The following is a 6130-nucleotide window of genomic DNA, read 5'->3' as shown; positions in this document are numbered from 1 at the left end:
AGATTATTGCAACTGCTTCACATTTTCAGTTAACAGTCGTTGGTACAAATCTGCTGTTGTCATTTCCAGCTCTATATGACCCACCTTTTGTTATTTTTATGCCTCATCAGCCAGCACTTTTGCCTTAGATATCACTCTTTTTGTCATTTACATTGGGGTATTTTCAAACCAAATCCCTGGTTGCACTGCTTGATACGCACGCCTTTACCAACTCCAATTCTACTCCTGAGACATCTGCTTGTGACTTCCATTGCTCAGCCTGTTTTGTTACAAGGCTATTTCCTGTCCAAACACATTTTACAGGAAAACTGTGCACAACCTAGAGGCAGTCTGGGAATTCATGCTGGGGTCGATGTGAGATGGGTTGAATGCAGGATTGGGTGTGCGGTGTGGAGCACCTACCATAAAGCGTAACCTCTGTATAACTCCAAATCCCTCAGCGAGTCCAACACTTCCACTGATTGAGAACTGGAAATTGACATTTTTTTCCACTCATCCTGACGCACAGCTCTGCCCAAATTATTGCAAGCATAAGACTATTTACAATCATGTAGCTTTGGATTTGAAGCCGAGCAATTGTTAACGGTTGGTGTGTTTTCAGGATGGAAGTTTGCAGATTAGGATTTCTTTCAGAGGTACCGTTTGTTTGGGAAACCAGTACCTTATCTGGAATTATCTCTGAAAAACAAGAGAATGTGACCACCCTCATTTAAAATTCTCCTGCCTTCCACTCTATTTTACCCAATGACTCTTGCTACCTGTTGCTCTTTCTTCTGCTAACTTTTTATCCTTGCCTCTGCTCTTATTTAAAATGAGTTACACCTATACTTTTTCCTAGTCTGTGGAAGGTCACAGAACTGAAATGCTAACTCTCCTCACAGATGCTGCCTGACTTGCTGATTGTTTCCTGCATTTCCTGCCTACCATTTAGTTCATAAATATATCTGGTTTACTTCTGATGTAAACAGGTCCAGAATGCCACTGGAAAAAGAAGTTGAAGAACAAAGTGTCTACTGAATTAACTTTGTATTCCGCAAAACCTATGGTCACTATATGTTGAGATATTGAGTGATTTTTGTTCTTGCAGAATTTAATCTTTCACAATGCTAGTTAGATGCAGGTGAACCTTTGTACCTTCACTGGATCATAATTTAATTAACTTCATGAGGGACAATTTAGACCCTCTTGGACAAAGTTGAGAAAATATAGGACCGATTATTCAACCCCACCAAATTCAAGCCTTTGCATGTAATTGAGAGGCAAGACTGCAGGAAGGTGGAAGAACAATTGAGTGCCAACGCAATTATTTCCATGATGGTAAAACAGTGCCCCAAGAAATTCATTGAACTGACCAAAGAAGGAAGGTAAGGTAACATTTCTTCCTCACACACTGCAATCCTGGCAAATCTTTGGATTAAGAATCTTAGAAATCCCTTATCCCACACTTTATTGCATATTCACTCACTGTATAGCAGTATCATTGCAATGCATGCCATGATATACCACAAATGTAAATTTTCTTCTTTTCTGTTCTGGCAAAGTAAGATGATGGACAACACCAGGGAGAGAATATAAATTATTGTGGGGATTGGCAATGGTGGTGGTGGAATCACAAACACCAGGATATTAACCTTCCATTGGTGACAAATCAATGCAGCAAATGGACTGATCATTACTCTGTCCACAGTGGAGCTCAAGAGGTGGGCAGACCAGTTCACAAACAGGTAAGTACATTTTTCCTATTATTTCTCAAACTTCTCAAGATATATAACTTCAAGTTTCCCATTTTCCCCACAACCATTCCCACTTGCTGTTTTGTCATGCATTCCACATCTTGGTCATTTGGACCTCCTGCTACTTCTCCTCTTTTCCATTTCATTGTAATTGAGATTGTGGGGACGCTGCAGAACCAGCTAGGAGAATGGCCAAATAAGCGGGAGATGGAATACAAATGGGTAAGTGTGAGGTTATGCACTTTGATAGGAAGTCTAGAGGCACAGACTATTTTCTAAATGGGGAGAGTCTTTGGAAATTTGAAGCAAGAGAGATGGAGGAATCCTAGTTCAGGATTCCCTTAAGGTTAACATGCAGATTCAATTGGTAGTTAGGAAGGCAAATGCTATATTAGTATTCATTTCAACAGGACTAGAATACAAAAGCAGGGATGTACAATTGAGGCTTACAAGGCTGAGGTCAGACTGCATTTGGAATATTATGAGCAGTTTTGGTCTCCATATCTAAGAAAGGATGTGCTGGCATTGGAGAGAGGGTTACAATTATGATCCCAGGAATGATGGCTTTGTCATATGAGGAATGGTTAAAGACTCTGGGTCTGTACTCAGTGGAGTTTAGAAGAATGAGGGAGATCTGATTGATTGAAACTTACAGATTACTGAGAGGGCTGGGTAGAGTGGATGCAGCGGAGGTGCTTCCACTAGTAGGAGAGATTATGACCCAAGTGCATAACCTTAGAGTGAAGGGAAGACCTTTTAGAACTGAATAAGGAAGAATTTCTTCAGCCAGAGGGTAATTAATCTGTGGAACTCATTGCTGATGAAGGCTAATGCGAACAAGTCATAGAGTGTGTTTAAGACCGAGCTAAATAGGTTTTTGCTTGGTCAGGCGATGAAGGGTTACCTGGAGATGACAGGAGAAGGGGGTTGAGAAACATATCAGTCATGATCGAATGGCAGAGCAGTCTCCATAGGCTGAATGGCCTAATTCTGCTTCTATCGCTTATGGTGTTATGGTCTATGGCAATAGCAAGAAAGTGTCATGACTATAGAAGAACCATTATTACTTAAAAAGAAACTGGGAAATGGCTGAGAAAGACACAATATGAATGGCTCAAATACTTCCTCTGACTACTGACTGGCATTGGAAATAGATGGCAGAGGATGTATTTAAATTTCAGCTGTAATTTTATGCCTATTCTGATTTGCAGGAAATTGTCAAATTGATTTATAATGGGGCTGGATCCATATTACCAAGTCAAGCTGTACCCACAGGGATTGGTTCCCTTAGGTAGTAGGGGTCACTTTGACCCATAGTTGTGACATTCTGTGTTTTATATCCCTGGGTAGACCTGAATATAAGCAGCACACTGAATTTCCCAGGATCGAAAAGTACAGTTCTGTCAGTTTCATGGTGGAATATCTTGTCTTGAAGTTTTGTGAGCTTTTGCTCAAACATAGCTCAAACTTATTTGAAGAGTAATCAAAGGACAGATTTTTAAAACTTTTCTGAGGTTAAATTTAAATGGATTTTATAAACAGAGAACCTGTCTGTGAAAGAATAATCAAAATGTGTGAAGATAAGTTATATTTTTCTTTAATTTTAAACCCTGATTAGTTTTCCTCAGTTTCTTGCCCTACGCCTTTCTAATGTGAGTTCTAAAATATCTGAGGCAGAGAGGAACAAATGAAGACTTGTGAAGAATGGCAAATGTTTCCTTTTCAATTATCTTTACTTTTGTTTTATCCAGGAAGTTGCATCCTGAAAGCCAATGGAGTTTTAATTAAGGAACTAGATGGGAAATTGAAGAGGAAAAGAAGCTAGTTGAGGGTATTGAGTGGTTTAGATTAGATTAGATTAGATTACTTAGTGTGGAAACAGGCCCTTCGGCCCAACAAGGTCCACACCCGCCCGCCGAAGCGCAACCCACCCAGACCCATTCCCCTACACTTATCCCTTCACCTAACATTACGGGCAATTTAGCCTGGCCAATTCACCTAACCTGCACATTTTTGGATTGTGGGAGGAAACCGGAGCACCCGGAGGAAACCAGACACGGGGAGAACGTGCAAACTCCATACAGAGGCGGGAATTGAACCCGGGTCTCTGGCGCTGTGAGGCAGCAGTGCTAACCACTGTGCCACCGTGCCGCCCACACGGCATGGTTGGGTGAAGTCAGACAATTAAAGTCAATGGAAGATTAAGGTAACAAAGGATGAAGACAGTAAAAGATTGCATGTTTAGTTCAAAGGACAAGAAGTAAGATGAATTATGGGATTTACAGCGGATAGGAGAAATAGAAAAGAAATGGATATTGGATGGTGAAGGACGTACTGAGAATGAAGGGGTAGGATAAAACCCAAAGATTGGGAGGGAATAGGTGAGTCACCTTTTAGTCATTTTGCATGCAGCATCACTGAATGTCAGCACACAGCTGAGTGTTGTTTTGTTCCTTACCACATCGTCACATCCTACATGAGAGGAAAGAAAAAGCTTTGGGTGGAATGTAATCAGCTCTTTGGAGGATAGAGTGTTACAATGGCACCAAGAGGAAAGTCTGACATGTAATCATAAGATCTCTACAGTTTGGAATCAGGCCATTTGGCCTATCGAATCCACATAGACCCTCTGAATCGCATCTTGTCCAGACCAACCCTCCTATCCTATACTTGTAACCCAGCATTACCCATGGCCAATCCACCTAGCCTGCATATCCTTGGCCTCTGACATGCTCCTGTTGTCTTTGTTCCCCAGTTTTCCTCCTCTATTTCCCACTATTATCCCCTTCCACTTTCCTCTCCCTTGCCTTATTCACAGAATCACTAACCTTTCAGCTCCAAGTTGTTTTCTCTCTTCCCATTCTTTCTTATTTCACCTCCCTTATTCCATCTTCTTATTCATCCTCACTCTCCTCCCTTCTTTTACTCATTGCCTCTCTCCCTTTCACCTCTTCCTTGACTTTGAACTTACACCATGTAGCGTACCAAGAAATGAATTGGTTCGACTGGGTATCATTTGATTCTCTTATCCATACAATCAAGAGATTCATCAAATTACTGTTCTGCAGGCTGTTAACCACTTCATTTAGTTCTTCAAATTAAATACTAAGCACAACTATGGAGAGGAATATGGACAACTTTGAAGGACACTGTAAGCTTCACCTTGCAATAACATACTCACTGAGATAACAAAAAAGAAATGAAGTAAGAAGTTAATCTGGAAATAGAAATTAACCAAATGATAAACGGTGCTCGTTATTTTATCATTTTTAAACAGATTGCTGGTTAAAATCGGCTGTCTGTCAAAGTGACTGACATAAGTTCTCTAGTCCTCTTGCCTTGCAGTGATAAGGCTGCAGCAAGTGCTATTCCCTTCATTTGTATGCATTGAACACATTTTCATCAGAATCTTCATTAGGCCACCAAAGTCGTCCTGAAAATTTTTAGAAGCCAGTAACTGTGCAGAATAATTAAGCAGTGATATTAGGTTAATGCATGCTTCAGTGATATAGCATGGCTCACGAAAAAACATTTCTCAAGTCATTCATCTGTATGACAATATAGTCTTTGCTGCAATGAGTTTTTAATACACTGAACAAAGTACACTTATTTCACATCTAACCACTACCAATGAGCTACAAATTATAAAGTATCATGCAATTATTGTATTTGAAAAAATTATTCTGTTTCTTTACAAACATAACTAAATCAATGCATCAAACGCTAATTAATCCCTGGCAAGCTCCAAATGTGGAGTAGTGGCCAAGTCCTGTTAAAATTGGTGGCAATAAGAGCTCATCAGTTTTTACCCTGCCTGGTAAGTTGACTGTTTCTCTTCCAGAAAAACCAGTAATATAAATTCTTAGCTGAGGACCATTGGAATTAATTCCTGACAATTTGGTTGGCACGGCTGAGTTGGACCAAAAGTCTGTTTCTGTGCTCTATGACTCTATAACGTGAACCATAACTGATGGGTCATGGAACAAAGAAAACCCTGGAGAGACTCAGCAGGCTTTGTAGGTCTGAGGGGAGAGAAACATTTCCTGTTTTGAGTCTGATGTGACTCTTCAGAACTGAAAGGTGTTGGAAAATGCTCTTTTTAGTACACTTTTGACAAAGGCAGAAGAGGAGCAAAGGGGCAAAAGACAAAGAGTTTGATAATGGTGATGATAGAGAAAAAGAGATGCAAATAGATTAAGATGTGAAGGGGAAAGAATGGGTTCTCTCTGCTAAGAGAACAAGAAACAAGAAACAAAAGCTGAAAGTGCTGGAGCACTTCAGCAGGTCTGGCAGCATCTCTGAAGAAAGAAACAGAGTTGATCTTTTGAGTCCAGTGACTCTTCTTCAGAACTGGCACTTGCTCGGACAAGGTGGAATTTATGTTGAAGACAGTGTGT

The sequence above is a fragment of the Chiloscyllium plagiosum genome, chromosome 14 (assembly GCF_004010195.1).
Source record: "Chiloscyllium plagiosum isolate BGI_BamShark_2017 chromosome 14, ASM401019v2, whole genome shotgun sequence".
Taxonomy (NCBI): domain Eukaryota; kingdom Metazoa; phylum Chordata; class Chondrichthyes; order Orectolobiformes; family Hemiscylliidae; genus Chiloscyllium; species Chiloscyllium plagiosum.
The sequence above is the reverse complement of the archived record's forward strand: the minus strand, read 5'-3'. Positions refer to the sequence as shown.